A 22,991-nucleotide genomic window follows, 5' to 3' on the forward strand; every position below is an offset into this window, starting at 1 on the left:
TGATGTATTTGCTTGGTCTTATGAGGAAATGCCCGGCATTGATCCTTCTATAGTCCAACATGAGATCAAGACGTACGAAAACGCAAAACCGATTCGTCAAAGGCTTCGGCCGGTTAACCCTAGGAAAGCAGCGGCTATCAAAGCTGAGGTTGAGAAGCTGCTAAGGGCGAGTTTTATATACCCTGTTCCTCTTACGGATTGGGTTTCGAATCCAGTCCCTGTGGACAAAAAGCAAGGAACAATCCGCGTATGCATCGATTTTAGGGACTTAAACAAGGCTTGTCCAAAAGACAATTACCCCACGCCATTTATTGATCAAATTATTGACGAGTGTGCGGGTAATGCGATTTTCTCCTTTATGGATGGTTTCTCAGGTTATAATCAAATTTCTATTCGTCCTGAGGATCAGCATAAGACTGCCTTCATATGTCCCTGGGGTACCTTTGCATATCGAAAGATGCCCTTCGGTCTTAAAAATGCTGGAGCCACCTTTCAGCGGGCCATGTCTTACGCTTTCCACGACATCAAACATATCATCGAGGCATACTTAGATGATCTCGCTGCTCGTTCTCGAAAGAGAACTGATCATCCTAGTCATCTTCGATTAGTCTTTGAGCGATGTCGTTTTTACAAAATCCGGTTGAATCCTAATAAGTGCGTTTTCGCGGTTACATCAGGTCGGTTGTTAGGGTTTATAGTTTCCAATGAAGGGATTCGGGTTGATCCCTTCAAGGTTGAGGCAATAGTTCAGTTGCCTCCCCCGTCTTCAATTCGTCAACTTCAAAGTCTTCAAGGGAAGGCCAATTTCTTAAGAAGGTTTATAGCAAACTATGCCGAGATCACTAAAGGGTTCATGCGTTTGCTACGGAAAGGAGTTCCATTCCTGTGGGACGACTTTGCGCAGCGGTTGTTTGATGCTTTGAAAAAGGCATTAGTCTCTGCCCCGCTTTTGAGTCCACCGATTACGGTAGAGACTTCCTTTTATATCTCGCTGCAGCAGAATCTACCATTGGTATGGTTCTAGTTCAGGAAGACGATGCTCTTGTCGAGCACGTGATTTATTATTTGAGCCGAGGCTTGATAGGCCCTGAACTCCGCTATTCTCCTGTTGAGAAGTTGGCCTTGGCAGCAGTCCATGCTGTCCAGAGGCTCCGTCATTACATTTTGCTACGCAAAACTTTTGTCTTAGCGGCGGTCAATCCATTCCAATTTGTCCTCAGTAGGCGAGTGATTGGGGGCAAATATAATAGATGGATAGTCATTTTACAAGAATTCGACCTCGAGTTCTTGTCCGCCAAGTCTAAGAAATCTATGGTCTTCGCGGAGCTAATTTCTGAGCTTCCTTGTGGAGAGGATGTTGTTTATGAGGAAAGTTTACCCGACGAACATATATTCCTCATCTCTTCACAAGACCCTTGGTATGGAGATATCATTGTTTATCTCCAGACTTCGAAGTTTCCCTCTACTTCCTCCAAGGACGAACGTCGCAAGTTACGTCACCTGGCTAAAAACTATGTTATCATTGGTGACACTTTATACCGTCGAGGGGTTGATTCAATTCTTCGACGTTGTTTAACCTTAGAGGAAGCAGAGTCTGTTCTTAATGATTGCCACAGTGGAGCTTGTGGTGGTCATCTATCCGGGCTTGCTACAGCCCAGCGCATCTTACGTGCCGGCTACTTTTGGCCTTCACTCTTTAAGGACTGTGTGGAAGCGGTAAAACGCTGTCACCCGTGTCAAATTTTTACTCGCAAGATGCGCGCGCATCCAGCTCCCCTTTTTCCCGTTGTCACCGTCGGTCCCTTTACTAAGTGGGGTATTGATTTTACGACTTGTAATCCGCCTTCAGCGGCAAATCACAAGTACATTATCGTGGCTGTAGACTACTTCACGAAGTGGGCTGAAGCCATGCCTACTTATAAGAACGACAGTGACACGGCAGCTTTGTTTCTTTTCAATCAAGTTATCTCAAGATTCGGTATCCCAAGAGAGATTGTCACTGACCATGGCAGTCATTTCCAAAATCAGCTAATGTCCGAATTGGCTTTTAAATTAGGCTTCCGTCAAGAGCATTCGTCTCCTTACTATCCTCAGGCCAATGGACAGGTCGAGGCGGTCAATAAAACTCTTAAGACGATACTCCAACGGACAATCGATAAAAATCGGTCCAATTGGCACATTATGTTGTATCCGGCTCTTTGGGCATACCGAACCTCCGTTAAAACGGCTACTGGTTTTACTCCTTTTCAGTTAGTTTACGGGGTGGAATCTATCTTTCCGGTCGAATGTGAAATTCCATCTCTGAAATTGGCTGTCGAGCTTCTTCCTGAGACTTCGAGTCTCGAGGAGCGCCTAGTTCATCTGGAACATCTCGATGAGCAGCGTCGAGATGCCGCCACGACGAATGAGGCCCATAAGAAAAGGGTCAAAACTCAGTATGATAAGTCTGTCAGACCTCGTGTTTTTTCTGAAGGTGACCTTGTCTTGGTCTATGACCAAGATAAGGACGCCTTGGGGGCAGGCAAATTCAAGCCTATGTGGTACGGTCCTTTCATTATCAAACGAGTCTTAGAAAAAGGATCGTATGAGTTAATTGATTTCGAAGGAAACAAGCTGGCGGAGCCCCGAAATGGGCTCTATTTAAAGAAGTATTTTGCTTAGTTTTACCAGGCAATGGCTTCTTTGTATTTTATGTATATTTGTACATATCTTATCGAGCGTTTTTCTGATATCAGCACTTTTGGTCTGCTTTGGCAGGTGTTGATGGATGATTTGGTTTATTTTGGATTCGCCGATGGTGCTAGTCGGCACACTCGGAATCTTGCTTCCGCAGCTTGGGTACTTTATTACCCAACTGGTCAGTTGATGACATCGAGAGGCGTGTGTATCGGTCCTGCTTCAAACAATATGGCCGAGTATACAGCTGTTATCAATTTATTATCCGAGGCAATCTCTTACGGGATCGACTCGTTGGTAGTGTATCTTGATTCTCAATTGATAGTGTCTCAGTTAAATAACATTTATCGGGTTAGAGATCCATCATTATATCGCCAATATTTAAGGGTGAGGTTGTTGCAAAGATCATTTATTTACATTAATTATTTGCACATTCCAAGATCTCAAAATTGGTTAGCTGATTCTATCGCTAATCAAGCATTAGACTGGCATATCAATCATTCATCATCATAAAATCATGCATCAAAAAGTCAAACTGTATATATATATATATCACAAAGCGTCTCGAGTGTACATATGTGTGTCCAAAAATATACAAAATTGGGACTCAAATGCCCATAATCATGTCAGGCATATCTAATGCCTCGGCTCTGGATGAGCAGCTAAATAACTAACTATAGCATTGGCCACGCGCCGAAAAACGCGAACCCAGTCACGTGGCATCCCAACCACATGACGCTGCATATCTGGAGGAAGGTCCTCTATCTCGGCCATCGGTACTTGATAGCTCAATCTCGCCAAGTGTCGCTGGACGTTGGCGAGGGTCCTTTCCGCATCCGCAGCCGCCTCTTCGGCTCCTCGGCCACGCCGTCCGTGCCGTGGGAATCCATCTGGTCGCACAGGCCCAATGTCTGGAACATGATCATCATATCAGTCATTTGAATCTCATCAAAAAAAATATATTTTTCAAAGTTCATCATTATGCTTGAAAAATCCTAAAAATCATAAAATCATAAAAATCAAAAAATCTTACCGATCTCGCCCCATGCTGCATCTGGTGGCAGCACTAGGTCAGGATCTCCTCGGAAATCCAGTCCAGCATAGGGGTAGTCGTCTATGGCGATGATCTGTTGCTCCCACCAAGCAAAAAAGTCGTCGTCGAATGCATTCCTGGGCACTTCCCCACCCCCCAGACGTTTCATCAAGTCAGCCCACCGGCCCATACGTGGATCACGTGGACTACTGATGGGAACTGCTACCCTGGGGCGGAGTGCAGGAACCTTCTCGAAGAAAAATGTGCATAAAATGGTTCCATACCCAAAGTTCTTGGTCTGTCCCTTCCTGATAGAAGCAAGCTGCTCCTTCATGTTGGCAAGTAGAGGAGTACACCAGTCAAACACCGTGGTGAGACAGTCCACTGCTACGCTCATGTTTACTCGTGATGCCTGATGTAGCGAAGATGACCCGTTCACTCGAGCTATGGTGAACAGGATTATCCGCAGTGACAAACTCGCCACGTGTGGGATCGAGATCTGACTCCCGACCTTCCGATGACCTGGGCAGTAAAGTTGTACATAGTCGTCTACGCTGAGACTATTCCGGGTCCTGCCCCGGGAGTGGACTACCTCTCCCCTTCGGGAAAGGCCCGTGATGAAATATATATCTTCCACTTCTATCCTGAGTGGCATTTGATCAATCATAAAAGCTTCTTCCTCGACATCCCAGTAATCAATAAGTCTCTCGAGCAGACGCACATTTGCTTTCATATTCGGCAACTTGAAGAATTTTAACAATCCGCATCCCCGTAAGGCATCTAATGCCTCATCATTCTCCATAACTTCATTATCTACAGCTGAGTGCTCTCTTTCACGCCATGTGAGAGTCATCCTGGAAGAAAAAATCAATTTCATCCATTAGTTTTTCGTATAAAAATTTTTCGCTGCGCACACGCGGTTTACCCTATACACAGTCGCGTGTAGGGCCGTCGTATACGCGATTTATATACATCCAACCCGCGTGTACGCCGCAGAGCAATTTTTTGCAAAAATCTAACGGTGAAACATTAATTAAACTTCCTAAAAACTATCACAATTGATTGCAAGACAAGTTTAGTGCTTACCTGGAAGTTTTCGGCAAGTTTGAACGGTTGAATAAGTCACGGGGAAAGTTTGCTCCTTTTGCTCCACAATTTGCTCTCCAAGTCAAACGGTGAAAATGGTAAGTCCAAAATTTCTTTTTATAAGTTTTGAAAATGCAAAATTTTTTCAAAATTTTATTTTGTTTGGTTTCATGTCACTTTTAACTTGGGAGCTTGGAATGTCGAGATTGAGTTGTTTTTCAGGACATTTTGGACATTTTTCGACGGTTCGAGACGGTTCCATGACTGCTGACCCGTCATGGCAGGTATCGTGTTCTCACTGGCATATAGGTTAGGGACACCATTTTTCCGTTGCATTATGCATACTAGCCTCCATTTGACCGATACATCTGCCGTAGGGTCGACCCCATCATGTTATGGTTCGCAAGCCATTTTCACTCGCCGATTCTTTAAATCATGACATGATGGTAGAGCCATCCTTTTACATGGGCATCCTAGTTAGCACCTCACTGACATTTGTTGCCCATGCTGCTTCGTTTTGAGTAGGCTCGGGAGTCCTCTGTAGTCCCGCCATGACTTATGCGTTGAAGACTCATTCTTCCTTGCTTCTTCGCTTCGTTCTGGCCTTATACCCTAGAGGCTCCTATGTGTGTTGAGTTGTACTTCTGCATTGCATGTTGACCATTTGCACCTTTTGGCCTATAGCCGGCTTCACTTGGACTCGTGTTTAAGCCCACTTTTGACCATGACGTCTGCAAAAATCAACCTTGCATACCCTTGACCTCTGCAGCTTGACATACCCAGATCCGTGGAAGGAACATACCTCTGAGTGTCACTGACCAGTTTTTCACCTCCCTGCATTGAGCATAGGAACGTTCCTTTCCCAGGAACTAGAGCATCTGTTTCACCGACACTCGTTCTTTCCACTGTACCATAGCATTCTTTTATTCTTTTTCCGGCTTATCAGAAAAAGACAAAAAAATTAAATATTCCAAAAAGAGCGGGAACAGGGACATTACTTCCATTTATTGTTGGCAGCTAGAGTCAGTCGTGTCGCCCTTGAACAAAGCACTCAAAACAAAGTCTCCTCCGCATGGGTGGGATTTAGTTTGACTTAGGTAAGCCATAACCTTGTTATCGAGTCAGTTCTCCCCTGATTGGTTATCTCTTCCAATCATATGGAGGGTTCGTTCGTGCCTCCTGCATGACGAACTTATACAGATTCATTATATGCTGCCACATAGTCACATTGAGTCGTGCTTTTGTTCAAGGGAAGTTAGCCTGAGTCGGCCTTTCTGCGGTGTCTCTTGACTCATTTTTCAGTCGGCCATCCCTGGTTGTCAGTGTCATGTCTATCATCACATCAGTTATATTGGTCCTTCACTCGTGCCGGTTTGAGAAGGTCCCCATTGACTTCTTGCTGGCGGGTCTTGTCCTTATCGACGACGACACATTGCTCTGAGGGCAGACCTAGAGACCGCACCCTGGCCCTATTTTCATTATTGATAGGTCACCTTGTGCTCAGCATCGATCAGTATCATGGGTCTTTGACTGAGTGGTTTCCCTTGTGTTCGACATCAGCATACATTATCACACATTGGGATTCGTGCAGTACCTTGGTTTCCATTTGACCCTATTGGTGGATACCTCGCCTCTGTGTCAGCTTTCATTATTGGTTGGTTCAGAGGGTTTCTGCCGTGCGCTAGCCACATCTTGTGTACGCCGGAAACGTACTTCGGTTGGGTTACTACATCTTTTTCGTCCGATTCCTTCCACATTATTGGCCTACGGGTTACACTCGCGCTAGATTGATGGAGGATGCCTTAATGCCTTCCTTCTAGCGGATCTTTCCCTATCGACTCCGACTCATTGCTCTGGGGCAAAGATCTAGAGTCCATTTGGCAGTACCTTGGGGTTTGCAGTCATTAGTGGCAGATTCCTCGCTATCGACAGTGGGAAACCATCATTGTCTCCTGATTGATAGATTCTTACAGGTGTTCGACTTCAGCTCATCTATTCACACTTGTTAGATTGTACTGGGTACCTTGACGCTCATTATCATTATCGGTGAGTAGTCTCGCGTTTGTTAACGGTATACATCAATGACCGGTAATCAAACGATTTCTCACATGGTCGACTTCAGATCATTTATTCCCATGGTGTAGAAATGTACCACGGCGGTCGGTGAAGACCTCAGGTTGTATCAGCATTCATTGGTTCACTTGACAGTTGCTCCTGTTGCTGCTAGTTGATACCATTCCACCTTATATGTTGCAGTCAGTCATGGCGACATTCTATATGCTGGCACCTGAGTTTGCAGTGTAGTACCATCCTATTCCATCATGTTCAGTTGGTACCTTATGGGATCAGTCTTTGATTTCAATGATCCGTTGCATCTTTCAGCATCATTGACAGTTTTATATGTGATATTCAGACATGTACTTACTCATTATGATCAGATGATCCATTATGTATTTTTACAGTCATTTATACTTGTATACTTAGTGGATCCGCTTGTACTTGATATGCGGACATGCTTTACTTTTCCTGAGCATGGGTATGCCCGCCTCAGACAGTGTTTCTTTCTGATCTCCTTTCGGTGGCTTGGCAGGCTGAATTCTGGTGAAGTCCTCCTCGGTTTTTCGACAGAGTTCCTTTCCTTGTACTTACTTAATGTATTTCGGCCATCATGTTCCCCTTCTGACCTCATACATTAGGGGGCATCTGTTATAGCTCCAAATCTCACTCTTATGGTTTGTGATGCTGCACTTATGGCCTAGGGCAACCCCTCCTTCCAGACCTGGTCCAAAAATTTAAAAAACAGTGTTTTATTCTCTGTACGCGACTTTGCCCTGTGTTAAATGCGTGTACACGCGGGTCTGTTATACCCAACCCGCGTGTATCTATTAAAACACTTAAAAAAATATAATTTCCTCTTTTTCGGGCGGTGATCGCGGGTTTACCTGCTGGATCACCTGTTAGTGCCCGTGGCCCAACTGTTCCCAACCAACTCCTAACTAAAAAACTACTTTGGAGAGGGTATAAAAAGACATCAAAGGGAAGGCCAAGGGGGGAGAGAAAGGAGAGCAAGATTATTATGCTGAGATTTTTCCCTTAGACCAGGTCTGAAGTCCTTGGTGCATCCTGCACTTCCCCCATTTTGCATAGGAAACCCTTGTTTCCATGTGTATTGGTGATCATTCATCCTTGACATCATCATTGAGTAAGACTTGGAAGGAGCTCTTGTTGAAGGCTGGAGGCTGGAACGAATCCGGGAGGAAGCTTGCTTGGAGCCTGCTGAAGGTGTTCAGGTGATATCTTTCCGATATATGTACTTTATTTGCCTTTATATATAAAGAAACACGTCTTTGTTCCCGAATAATCTTTCTTTATGCTTATGAGATTCTTGTGTTGAATTCTTATGAAAGTGGTTACTTAAAGATTTTTTATAACTAACTTTATAGCATAAAGATGATTTATACATAAACTTCTATACATGTACTGTTGAGTTCTTTGATTTGTTTGTCTTGCAGGTCAGAGAAAGAAGAAGGGAACTCCAAGAAGGGTTTGCACCCTAACGGTCTTCTCGGACGTAGGACCTTAGGTATGTACCCTAAACATTAGAATTTGCTTAAAAGTAAAAAAGATGGCTGTGTGTGTGTGTTTCTTTGTATAAGCAATTTTCAGTCTGGTAGAGTCTCAGCCCAAAGGACTCTAGGGGTACTTTCCCTTCAACCAGTGCGGTTGAGAAGAAGAAGAACACAATCAAGTGATGCTTTGCAGTGTAAAAGAAACAAATCCTCTATGTCTTGCACAAAACCAAGAATTCCATCAACCTATTCTAACTGTGTTATTAAACCAACGAACAACAATGTAAATTGTGGAGAGAAATCGTGCATAGTGTTGGAACGAAGAAGTATTGCTCAAGATCAGAATGCATTGACGGTTTTATGACTGAAATGATTGTGTTGCAGCTTGCATGAACGTATAAGACTGCATTTTTTTGGTGGTTGGTACGGTCCACACCCCCAATCTCTAAACAGAGATGGCAGCGGGTGCACTATAAACCCTTTTTTGGAGCTCTGATGAATTACAATCCTCCTACTCTAATCTAAGCTACTGAAAGCACTTTAACCATAAACTAATCCTACTCAATCGCATTAAAGAAATTAAATCAGCAGACTGTGTTTTTCAAATGCATGTCAAAACAAAAAAATGAAGTGCTGAAAGGAAAGACAAGTAACAATACAAGGAAAAGGAGGTCTATTGCTCTCAGGTTGGGCCCTAAACTGAGAGCTATAGCTCCCTTAAGAACTCAGAATTGAATCCAAAGCTGCCTGCCTTTATTAAAAGATCATAATCATGAGTCTAACATCATGCCAAAACTGGCTTACAAAAAGCAAAAACCGAGCTGTAGCTCGTACTCAGAAATTGCAACAGTAGTTCAAAAGTTCAAAAAGCTCCTATCAAAGGCTACGGCCTCAATATTTATACATGATGAGGATCAAGCTGGCTTCCTCAATTAGGGGAGCTTGGCTGTCCAACTACAAGTAAACTGTTGTTCCTGTAGAATTCGTTGGCTGCCTTCTAGCTCGGTGGGGATAGCTGATGGAGCTCGGAGTTAGGGTGGAGATCACGAGGGAGGTCATTCAAGACTGTGGACAACCTCCCTATGAACCCACAATGCCACCTTTGTTGTCTCCTTGTCTCCATTTGCGTGGTCTTTGCTCTCTTTAATGCCAAAAAACCTGAAATCATCATGTATTAGCCACATAGATATAATGCCTGCCCTTCTTCCTACAAATAACACGAATATACTTAAGAAATGATGCATAAGTGATAAAAGATGAGGGGTTGAGCAAGGTAAGTAGGCCAAATGAGCCTAAATTGTTACCAAAAATTGGGTCTCATCAGTTATATGCATTGTTGTCATTGTTTTATGTTAGTTAAATTGTAGATTATGTTATATGTCATTGATGAATATGTTATATGTTCACTTGTAGTTATCTCGATGATTATGTTATATGTTGTTGATGAGCATGTTATATGTTAACTTCTTGTTTTTAACTTGATGATTAGGGTTATAGCATTAATATCTTGATATTATATGTATCATGCTAAATTGGATTGGTCTGTGCAAATGGTTAGGGTTATGTCATTCAAGTATGAGTTAATAAGTTGTGATATAATGTCAAACTAATATAGACTGACGGTCCAAATGTGATTATTATGCATGAATGATAATAATTTATGAGTTTATAATGTGAAAATGTTAGCTAGCTAATGTTATGGATATCATAACCGTATTTATGGTTGAGTTGACATGTTGTGAAGTTATGTCGTGCTAATCTACCTTGATAATGTAGATAAGATAGCCTCCCCTAAGATACATTAAATTATGAGTTTGCTTATGTCGTATATTTGGCACTTAACGATTTGATTATGTCGTCTAACTGGTGTTTGAGTGTTTGGTTTCTATTATGTCATCTAGTTGATTTATTTGACATGGTACATTTATAGTTTGTTTGAATGTTTGATTAATTGCATGATATGAGTATGTGTCTATAAGATTGCATGAAGAAATGATCTTGTTTTAAGATGGTCATACTAACACATATGTGTTGAGACAGTTGATATGTTCTTGAGTGTAACATTATGTGTTATGACTGATGAATGTGAGTTGATTTTTACTATGACATCGTTTTTAGACTTGGTGAAGGTTGATTTCCAAGTAATTGATATGTTTCCTTCATCTTTGGAACATGTGATCGACATGTGTGAATAGTTCCAGGGTAAGATGCTTGGTATTAGTATGAAAAGATTAGGTAACTAGTATGTTGTTACATTTACTTATGCATTAACAATTATGTGTTTATGGCAGTATGATGTAAGGGATTGCATGGAAAAATATATTTCCATGAAATATTAAAGAAGGCTCGGGTTGGGCTTTCACTTGGAGTCAGTGGGAACCATGGGGATGGAGTCATGGTTTTTGTTGCTAGTTCTGTGCTTCTATCTTTTGTGATTTGTAGTATTGATTGTGTCTAGTGCATGATCATGCCACTTTGGTTGTGGTGCCATATTGTTATTAATTTCATGGTTTTCTTCTTGTTGTTTCTTTTCCTTTTCCTTGTGTTTTATTTTTTGAGCCTTTGGAATTGGTTGGGAAAGAAGAAAAGTGATGGAACTCTGGGAGAGTTGTGTGGGACCCAACACATGATGTAAGGCCTCAATGAAGCTTAGTGCATGTATAAGGGAAACTAAAAGAAAGCGTATGGAAGTGAGTTGGATTGGTTGGGTCCATTGAGGCAACTGGCTGGTGATAGGAAAATCATGCGAAGAGTAATCAGGAAACGTAAAGTGAATGGATGTGATTCCTTGGCTATGTTGAGAACAATTATTCTCAAGGTTGTGTACATTGTGCATGGATGAAGGAAGTTATCTTAACCTTGGCCTTGAGATCTAGTAATTATGTTGTGATCATGATTATTTTATGTTAACGTTTATATGCATATATGTATGTATGTCATTGTCTAATAGGGTCACTAGGGATCATTCATGTGGAGGAATGATTTCTTATGCAAGTGAATGACATGAAGAGGTTCCTGGTTTATGAGGAATCAAGTGGGAAGAATATTCATGACAAATATATGAGGCCAGTATCATATGGATATGAATTGATATTATGTCATTATGATATTTCTATATTTATGTTATCACAAGCTATGCTGAGAGATACATCAACGGGATGAAAACAACACGATCTGCAGCATGCTAAGATAAGCATGGATGGTAGAGAGACATTGGAAGCAAGGTTGCTTGGTAGAGGTTGTATGGTTTTGGATGTGCAGTTCTATTGTTGTGTATATGTTTTGCATGTTGTATATTTAGTGATTATACTTATGGTGATGTGTAATGTTCTATATGTACTATTGTGTATATATGATGTTGTATGCATGTTGTATATATGGTGTTATGTTTATATTATACAATGTTGGGTATAGATGGTGCTATGTACATGTTGGATATGTGGTGTTGTGTACATATCATACTATGCACATTTTTGATATGCGATGTTGTGTGCATATGGTGTTGTGCGCATGTTGGATATGCAGTGTTGTGTACATATGATGCTATGTACATGTTGTATATGTAGTGCTAAGTACATATGGTGATGTGTGCATATTGTACATATGGTACTATGTACATATGGTGTTGTGTGCATGATTGTACATGTTGTGCTATGTGCACATGGTTCTGTGTACATTTTGTACATATGGTGTTATGTGCATGTCTTGCATGTGCCATTGTGTACATGTGTCGTTTACATGTTGTGCATGTGGTGTTGTGTACATGTGATGTTGTGCACATATTGTGCAGGTGGTGTGGTGTATAGGTGGTACTGTGTACATGTTGTACATACGGTACTAGTGTACATGTGGTATTGTGTGCATCTCATACATGGTGTGTTGCAGGCATGCGGTACTAGTATGTGCATTGCGTAGTCATGGTATTGTGACATGTGTATTTGTTGTTTGTACTATGTGTACGTATGTATATTGTGTTGTACACTAGATGTAGGAGTATGTATTGTGTTGTGTTGTACACCAGTTGTAAGTGTATGTGTTGTTATGTATATCAGGGGTAGGTGTATGCATTGTGTGATTTCATATAATGTGTGTGGATGTATGTGTTTTCATGTTCATTATGTATCTGTATGTGATTGAAGAGAAGAAAAGGAACTGGGTGCTTGCCGAAGTGGCAACCGATTCAGTGTGTGTACAGAACAAACAAAGGAAGACGTAAAGAACAATGAAGGATAAACATTAGTATTTTATTTTAGTTTTATTATACATATGACCTATGATTATGATTTATAATGGTTATATGTGATATATGATTCTAATTTATGATGATTGCATGTGATTCATGATTTTGATTTATCATGGTTGTGTTTTGAGCTAACCTGATGTGATATATTTATACATAATGATTTGATCAAAGATGCTAGTTTGACTTGTCGTGACATGAATTAAACAGGATTGCAAGTGTGCCTTATTGTCGAGCTACCAATGAGGTGTGATGTGAATTTATTTCAATTTATTTTAAATCTAATGGAAGTTATGTGCTTGGTACAGGAAAGCATGGGAAATACCCGAGTTGAGTGGTTGAAATCGACTGCAAGAATTAGCAGAAGAAACAAAAGGAATTTAAACAAGTAGTAATATGTTGGTAAAGCACTTCAGGAGCAGGTCCATTGTGGGAAACTGGTACCCAATAGTTTCCATTTATTTCCATGACCATGCTATGATCGATATGATAGTTTTGAGGTAGGTATATGCCTTGGTTGTTCTTCCTTCTGATTTGAGGAAACCTTGCCAAGGGATGGATCACCTAGGATAGGGGATGTCAGGGAACTTGGAAGGTGAGTGATTGCATGGAAAGGGTGACTCGATTTCTCGAGGGACTGTGTAGCAAAGAAAAGGTCGGGATGAATTTGTCTTGGTCATTAGCATTTTCAGATGGAATTAGAGACAAAATGGGAGTGCTTCCTGGAACAATGAGTTGGTAATTGTTCACTGAGGGGAAATGTAGCGTAGGATTGTAGTAGTATAAATTGGATGGAGCTTTGAATTTTACATTGGATTATGGAATTCCTAGGAAGGAGGTGAATCCTAGTACTACTTTTGAGGGTGGAGGTGTGATCCTCTTGATTCACTTTTTGATTGATATGGGAACTGTATTATTTTATTTGCTAGTGGAGAAAATGTGTATATGTGTATATTATTGTAAATACTATATCGAGTTGGTTTATAAAGCTCCACATATAGTATGGTTATTTTTTAGTTGAAGCAAATGTGATGAAGTATATGTGGTTGTTATTGTAAATACCATCATGAATTGTGTTATATATCTCCAGTAAATTGTATGATTGTCATGTTTCAACAGTGACATATTATAAATATTACAACGAGATATGTTATGAATATCCATGGGAAGTATATTTTGTTTTCAATAGTCTTGTTCATTATATGTGTCATTGAACACCGAGGATAGTGTTCCCTTAAGGGGGAGGGTTCTGTAACATCCCTGGTTAAAAATACATGTAGAAATATATAAGACCACGGTCATGGGACACATATTCCAAGAAGAGTGGTGTGAAATACATCCTAGTTGGTGTTCATTCGGTTTATTATGGCTAAGGAAATTGGTAGATGCAATGGAAAAGGCATTTGGAAAGGAAAAATGGCATTTTTCACACATTTATTTATGAAAATAATGGAAATTAGGAGAAAAGGAAGGTCAAAGGTCACAAGTTGCATGTGAGGAGGAAATTAAAGGAAAATAATGTAAAATTAAGAAAATAGAGGCATCATTCATAAAATGGCTTCCAAGGATCGGTTGGCAAGCTTTTGACAAGTTTTGGTGGAGCTCTCTTCTAGTCTCTTTCTCTCATACTCTTGGACACTTGAGTTTTGTTGGAGCACATTGGCATTGGATGAAGAAAGGAAAAAGAAGGCAATAGGAAGGAATGAACAAGCAAGGAAGAGAAGATCAAGCAACTACAACAGGATTCTTTGTAAGTATTGATTTGTATGTGTGTTTTTGTTGCTATATTTGGCATGCATGGTATTGCATGTGGTTCTTTGTTGTCATGGCATAAATTTTGCTAAGTGTGACAGTGCTTTCAGCCTAGCCTTTCCATTTTGAATAGCGATGGTGTGATTGGGTTCACATGTTTTGGTTGAGCTATATTGTCGAATGGATTCAAAGCTGAGTGAGATGGATCTCTAAAAGAAAGAACACATGGCCTAGTGTTTCCTAAATCAGACTGTGGATTGCGATAAATCCACTAGCCTAGTGACTCCTGAACAAGACTACTGGTTGCAGTAAAGTCAAGTATTATGTGCCTCTATGGGCCTAGTAATCCTTGACTATTTAATGGGGGGATATAAGATAAATCCTAAAGGTGAGTTCTCTCCATCAGGCTTAGTAATCCCAGGATGGGGTGTATGGTAAAGCCTAGAGAGTGGAGTCTCACCATTAGGGCCTAGTGAACCGAGATGGATTGCAGTAAAGCCCAAAGACCCATGTCTTAGTTATGGCCTAATGATCCCTTGATCAGACCATGGATTGTGGTAAAGCCTAGAGACTAGGAGATAGGAAAATTCCTCACAAGGTAGGCGAAGAAATACGGTGGGATCCACGCTTGTTTTGGCCTAGTGATACAGTGTGGATTGCATTAAAGATTGGTTTCTATCGATGAGGGTGAGGTGTTTTAGCCTCATAATGCCCTGGTTGGTTCTTTGGGTTTGAGTCCCACAATCATGCTTGGAATATGGCATGGGGGTGATTTCCTAAAGAGAGATTTGGCTTAGCTAATCTATGGTTGGGTGGAACATGGTAGTCCCACACCGAGTTGGATTTTGCATTCATTAATTATAGGTTCTTTCCTTGGTATCTTATGTGTGAATGTACCAGTTTATATGTGGATTCTATGGCTGATGTATCCTTTATATTTTGTTGTTATTATGAAATTTATAAGCATGTCTAATGTCAGTGATGATGTATGCCTCTCCTCATGTTTTTATTTGTAAATGAATGAAGAATGTATCTATGACCTAATAGATGATAATGAAACTAATAGTATTGGGGAGCAATGCTTCTTAGCTATTCTCAAATAAGTATGAGACTCCTATGGTCATATTTTTGTTTAAACCTATAGATTACATATTTGTGACATGTTTGACGAAATGTCTATCATGGCTAGTAGGAATCTAATCTAGTCCTTGTTGATGTTTTTGTAAATGTATCTTTGTTCCACTATGAAATTTTATTTCTGAAGGTGTCATTGAGTTTTGGGCAGTGACCTGGGCTCTAGGTATGCAAAAAGTCGCACAAATCCCAGAGTTGTAGGCACAACACTAGGGGAAAAAGTCCCTGGAAGAACCCTTGCCCTTACTGTGGGAAGGTTCAAAGCCTCCCAGAAGCACCCTTGTCCATATCGAAGGAGCATCTAGGGGTTTGATGCACTAAAAGTTTAGTTGATCTTACGGTCTAAGTACCTGAGTGGTTGGGATGACTCCTGGTAATTTTGTTGCCAATGTGGAAGGTCTGTGTGGTGTTATTCCATCGATTCCACTTCTTTAAGGTGACTTAGGGGGTTGAATCCCATTATAGTGGCCTCTCATCATATATTTACCCTAGTTGGCTAGTTACTTGGGTAGATGTGGGATGAGGGTGTTACAACTTACATCATTGGTTGGTAATTAGATGGTGCCTCCCATGTTCAACTTTAGCTCACTAATTCACATTGTTAGACTCATACATTGGTTGATCAAGTGAACGAGATAGAAGACCCCAGATCTACTTACATCCATACCGACTACACATTTAGGATTAATGAAAGATTACAAAGTGTGATGGCTACGATCATACCATCATCCAATCATGAATCCATGCTTAATCATCAATGGACATGAATTTTTGATATTTGTACATCTAAAGTTAGCTTATGTGTTGAGTATGGGTATGCCTCCCTCAACAAATATATCATGATGAAAATGTATTGTAACCAGTTGTTGTTAATTCGAACTTGTCACAAGATAAAGAACTTCAGTCATCAGTTTCCATTTCTAACTTTGTGCTCTAGGGGGAAATATTTTACAGGCCATTTTGTCACATCTTATCAATAGGCCTACAAACTGGGTCAATCAACATCCATGAACATCTTATCCTTATCCTTACACAAAGACCTAAGTATGACTCTCCCAAATTCCTGAGTTTCTAACCTTGATTACTTTATTTAAGTGCTTTTAACGCCAATGCACCATGGCACTCAAGGGACCTGCATTCACCAATAGGTTGCTCAGTTTTTCACCCGCTCTGATCAAAGTAGGTTGTCCCTTGCTGGGGTGGTATTGATTCTAGAAATTTGGGAAAAATAAAAAGAATCCCGAAGCTTCCTCTTCTAGAAGCTTCTAGAAGTTGTTACAACCATTTACCTTGGATAAGAAGTTTGAATCTTATCTCATCCTAACTTGGATATTTCACCTCTTATTGTTAATTTTTTTTAGGGATATATTGTTCTTTGCTTTGATAATTGCATTTCTTCATTAACACATTAATTTTACCCCATAACATCATAACATTATTCATACTTACATCATTATTCATCATCATATGAAACTATGTAGAAAGAATAATATCACCATCATCACTGCAGCAGAACATAAAGGAAAAATAGAAGAAAATCATGCACACATAGAGCCACTAGGATTGGTTAGAGACTAGGGAAAAACCCATTATGGGGAAATCCCTTGCAAATTCTTCTTCTTAGATTGTCATCAAATAATTCAGAAAAAGAGAGGACAAAAATCCATATCTTCATCTATGCAACTAACCAACAAAACAACTACAATATCAATGAAATGAACTCAACAATGTATATGCTCAAAACTCTAATTCTGAAGACTGTAATGAATTGTCACTGTATATAGTCATTACCGAACCATGCAGAAATTGAGTGTAATATTCAAAAGATTGAGATCTCATATTTTAGATCTCGGTCCCATGGAGGAGGTGTCATGCAAGTGACTATAGCTCTCCTAGTCACTCCCTTAAGCCTATAAGCATGCGAGTGACTGGGGTTAGATTTTGACTGCGAAAACCCTAAACCCCTAGTTGCATGAATGGAGAGTTGTCCATGTGAGTGGAAGGATCCAGTCATATGGATGAGATTTTTTGCATGTGACTACAATCAAATAATTCCTATTTTTTTGCTAGCGATTGGGGCCCAAAACCCTAAATCCGAAATGTGAGCTTCAGACCCTACAATTTCACCTCATAGCAAACTTGATCCTCTGTGGATGAGCGTCATACCTATGCAAGCCAAAAACCAATATAGAAAAGTGTCTCATCATTGTGTCCAAATGAGGTAGAGGGCATTTTCTAAATATCCTTTTAAGGTGGTCCACTTTGCTTTAGGGTTGACCTTATCAAATGTGCACATGTAGGGTTTTCTTCATAAGTACTCTTTCCCTTATCTGATTTAGGTGATCTTTAGATCAATTTTGGTCCTCTAAAAAAGAAGAATTCAATGCAATAATTATCTCCATCAAGTGAGTTGTTCAAAGTTGAATTTGATAACAGTTGCATATTTTTAACACTTATCCCTTGAGCTCATCCTCCTATCAAGAGTGGATCTCAAGCCTAGATTGGTGAATGGATAAGAATTCCTAAACTACCATCCTCTCCTATATATTTATTTCCATCCACAAGCTAAAGGTTGGATTTTAGAGACTAATCATATTCTTATGTTGCTTCTTTGATCATAAGAGAGTTATCATTCCCATGCGTTAGCATGAATTTGAGATGTACATTGTGGCAAGGAAGGAAAAGACAACTTGGGGAGATCTCTACAAGAGAAGCTTCCATTTTTTGTTATAAAATATCTCCTTTCATATTAATACAAAGAGTATAACATTTTCCTATATGTTTTATGTTCTTTTCAGATTCTTGTATTTCAATGTTATGTTAATCCATTGAATAGAGTGATTGGAAAATTCTACATAGATGTCATATATCTTGGGATTGTGTTGATTGTTTGTATGGGTTCTAATTATAGCGATTAGAGTTATGGTTGGACCTTACAAGCTATTGTAGCGGCTACCAACACCCTCCAAAATTTTGCCTAAGCTTCGTTTTGGAGCCTCCCTACTAAAATCTCACCAACTTATCTCACACTACCCAAGTACTTGTGCTTTCATTGAGTTTTATATTTCGCTTTACATCTTGTGTTTACTTACTTGTTGTGCTATCTAACCAAAATTTGACCTCTTCACTTGGTTGCAATGTGATTCTAGCACTACCTTGAGAATCTGCACAATCCTATAGGGTAACCAACCTTGCTCTCAAGAAATGCGCAGTTCAACCCAACAGTGAGCTTCAAATCCAGGATTGCACAAACGTGGCTCAAAGCTTTCCTTTAGCTAGGAAATTATGTAGAATATGAGAGGCAGCAAAATCCACTCAGCCCAGGAATTACACAGAGGAATTCACTTAGCTATTTCTTGATGCATGTGTCGGTAAGTTGACTAGTTCCCTTAGAACTGCGTAATTTCTCCATGCATGCATGGCATCCTTGCCCAAAAAAGAAAAATTTTAAAATGTGAAAAATCATCCATAAAAATAAGCATTTATTTTTAGGAGTTGTAGTTACACTTGAGCTAATTTTAGAAATTGTCGCCAAGTGTCGATTTTTCCTAGATTTTTGGCCTTTGCATCATAAACCCTAAATCGAATCAATCTATTTAATGGGCACCGCAAGAGCTCATTTTTAAATTTGAAAATGGAGATCTGGAATTCTCGAGGCATTTAGGAACCTTCGGCATGGTCTTCACAGCTTTTCTGGTTAAGTTTTTCTTTTTTAGTCTTTTTCTTCTTTCTCTGCTGCTTTTGTTTCCTTGGCTTGTGAGAGTGTTGTTTTACCCATTTTAATGAACAATTTTTGGTGTTTTGTTTTTTTTAGATTGTAGAAGCATTGTTTTAATTTTTTCATTACCTTTCCTAAGTATCGCATGCATAATCCAGTTTTTTCACTAGTATTCATCATTGTAGTGACTCTCTCCACAAGCTTCATTGTTCTTCATTTCGATTGATTCCTATAGTTGTTTTGATTGCATGCATTTTTGTTAACTCAAATCTACACGAACCTCTAATCACACATTCATATATGCTCATTTTCATATTTCCCTTGGGAAAATTTGGGCTTCCTTGGCCTGGATCTAGCTCTTCCCGGCATGCTCTATGCATTTATGAGACTCAAGGCTCTCCCTTGGCTCCAGGAATTGTGCAAAGGCTACCAATAACTAGCTCCAATTGTGCACTTCATAGTTCCAGGAGCCAGTCCTAGAGTTTTTGCCACTGGGATTGTGTAATGCCCAGTCCTAGCCAACATCAAAGCTAGACTGAATGATGTATTGTGCAGTTCCATTCATCAGCAAGCCAGACTAGATTGCACATTGTGTAGTTCTAGTCATCATCACCTCTCACTAGTAGTTGGGACTACACAATGCATAGATCTAGATGATAGTCCCTCACCTTTGAAAGTCATAATTGCGCAATCTTGCCTAGCGGTTGCCTAGTTTGGTGCATGGTCTTTCTTGAAGTGCTTTTGATTTCAAGCTAACATTTGCATGCCATGCGTGTCTACTCTGTCTCCAGATAAATAAATTGTGGAGCAACTTTTCAGTAGTACAAGTAACATAGATTCCAAGAGAGTTGGATCAAAGGATACTGTAGAGAGAAGCATTGGAGATGTAGTTGAATAGGTGTCAATGAACTTTCTAGTCTATTAAGACACAAAGTTGCTCATAGAGAAGGAAATGAAGATAAAATGGCAAGAAATTAAGGACATATTTGCAGGAAGCTTAAGGGAATATTTAGAAGATTGATAGGTCTATGTCAACATCCACAAGTCAAGCTTATATAAGATTGCATGCCGGTACCCTACCTTCCCATGTGCAGAAATCATTCATTAGATTGTCTCACATACTGATCTTGAGATGGTGAAATTCAATAGTGCCGGTGGCACACAACTTGCTACCTTCAAGAAGGAAGACTATCATTAGATGTATCACTTACCACAACTAGTGAACCACAGCTGGTCTGCGCCCCCAACAATAATGTGAAAACTAGAGACATCATGAAGCATTGGGTAAAAGAGCCATTGAAGTTTAGGTCGAAACCCAATGAAACCTACATGACTAAGTCACTTAGAAATGCCTACCAAATCTTGATCATCTTTGCATGTCACTTGTATGGTTAAGAAAGCACGAAGACCTTTCTACATAATTGGGTGGTTGTGTTGGATCAACTGACAAATGAAGGAAGGCCATTCAACTAGTTGGATATGTTCTCTCTTCAGATGAAAGTGCATATGACTAATGCCTAAAATCCACCCAAGGGTCAACAAGCGAGATTCTATATGTTCATGTACCTACTTGATCCAATTTGTTCCCAACATCAGTTTCCTGGCATGGGATTGACACAGACACCACTAGATAATGTTGTGAATGTTTATTTCAAGTTTCTTTCTGAGTACAACTACCGAGGAGTCATGACGAGGCCATCTGACAACTTCATCACCCCATTTTACAATATGATCTTTGACTAGGCTCCACTTTCGATATCCCAAGAAGCGATGCGGGCATTGCTTAACATTGTACATTGGTATGCCTCACCCAGTGGCACCTTCATCAAGATGTTTGGTGGAGAGAAGCCTCTACATGTGCTACCAAGGTTTGCCATGGATAAGTTGGTCATGCAAGAAGTTTCATATCACATCTCCATTGGATTATCAATAGGATTGTATATGAGGAAGAAGGAACCATGGCATAATCTTCCTTTGTGGATTTGATTATATGAGATCCGGAGCTTGAAGGATGTGGATGTTGAGGTCAAGGAATTAGCGAATTTCAAGTTTAGAACCAAGGATTTCAATCTGTATGATCCCCATTACAAATGTTAGAACCGATGTGTGAAGATGTATTATCTATGTATCCACGGGGCATGTCATTGGCAAGAGGAGGACCCTTGGAGGTATTGTTACAACTCCTCTAAGCTCAATGAACTAGTCAGCATGGCTATAGAATGGAAAACAACTTTCTAGGCAACAACACCATAGGAAGCAGCAACAACAATAGCACTGAGCTAAACACTAGTAGAGGACAAAGGCAAGAGGAATATTGTCGAGAACTTGGAGGCTGAGCTAAGCTACCAATTCAGAGAAGATCCTCTTGCTGAGACAGTAGCTTTGAAAATAGAGGCGAAGAGGCCACAATGTCTAAGGAGAGTAGAATGAAGGAAGAGAGAGGAGAAAAGGTTGGATGATGTAGATAGGAAGTTGTAGGAAATAGAGAAGAAGCTAAAAGAAGAACATGAGCTAAGAAGGAGAGAGAGGGAAGAGAAGAAAAAATAGGAACATGAATAAAGGGAAGGTGCAATGGTATAAAACTACGCCTATATAGTTTGAGGAGTTAGAGCAGCCAATAGATGAAGAAGAGGGTAAGCAGGTGTAGGTTTGGGAAATTTCTTAGCACATTGAGAATATCGTTGAAGCAACGGACATGGAGTTGGCATAGGAGCCATGAGACCAAGATAGCAACCTCATACTGAGAACATCTGAGGTCGTCCCTCAGTCTCCACCACCACCAGAATTAGAACTAGTCCCGAGCAAGAAAGGAGAGATTATTATCCTTTATGATGATCCAGTGATGGATGTGTACAATCTTTCATTTGATGAGTCACAGCAAAAGATTATATAGGCAAGAAGAAAGAAGCTCCTGGATCATCATGCATCACCTACAAACATAGAGGAAAGGGTGATTGTATCAGATGTTAGAAGACATCCAGCTACCACATACGATGCCTCTAAGGCTTATGTAGAAGCCATGAGTTCAACTATCACATTCTTGTTGGCAAAGAATGATCAAATGGAAAAGGACTTGCAAGAGGTCAGGCAAAGAACAGAAAAATTAGCAGGATCCTTTATGGAAAACATGAGAAAAGTGATGATGAAGTATCAACTCTTAAGACCACCATGTATTAAATGTATGATAGATGTGTCACCGTTCACAAGGCATTTGTCCATCTATATGGTTTTCACCAATAATGCATGAATATTTTCTGAACTCTCAAAAAAATCCATGCTACTATTATGCATGTATAGTAACGGATGGTGAGGTACAATGGATCCCCATTTTACTTGCAAAATATAATGAAGCCACAAGAAGAGCTAGACAAAGCACGGATTCAGATGTTGATCCGAAATTATGAGCAACTCCCTCCACTCATCACCAGCATTGAGGCTTCCTATGCATGGTTATTCAATAGTCTAGATGTCATAGTGAGGACACACATGATCTCTTCAATCAGATCCCTCACTCAAGCCATGAAGAAGAAGCAAGTCCTGCTAGAGGTCGATAGGTACATGGAGTAGTTGATGTGCGAGGCCATAAGTGATGACTTAAAGTTGAGTGTAGAAAACATGCAGAAGTGCATCAGTGGTCCAACCACACTCAAAACAATGTTGTACATGATTCAAGACGAGTTGGAAAAAGGTTCCAAAACCATATACACAGCGTCCATGGAGGAAATATTCTGTTTCCAGAAAGATATCACCAAACAGTATGAGGACACAATAGCGTAGTACCAA

Source organism: Pinus tabuliformis, chromosome 3_2 (genome assembly GCF_031772625.1).
Source record: "Pinus tabuliformis cultivar Carrire ecotype Pingquan chromosome 3_2, CPIR1, whole genome shotgun sequence".
Classification (NCBI taxonomy): domain Eukaryota; kingdom Viridiplantae; phylum Streptophyta; class Pinopsida; order Pinales; family Pinaceae; genus Pinus; species Pinus tabuliformis.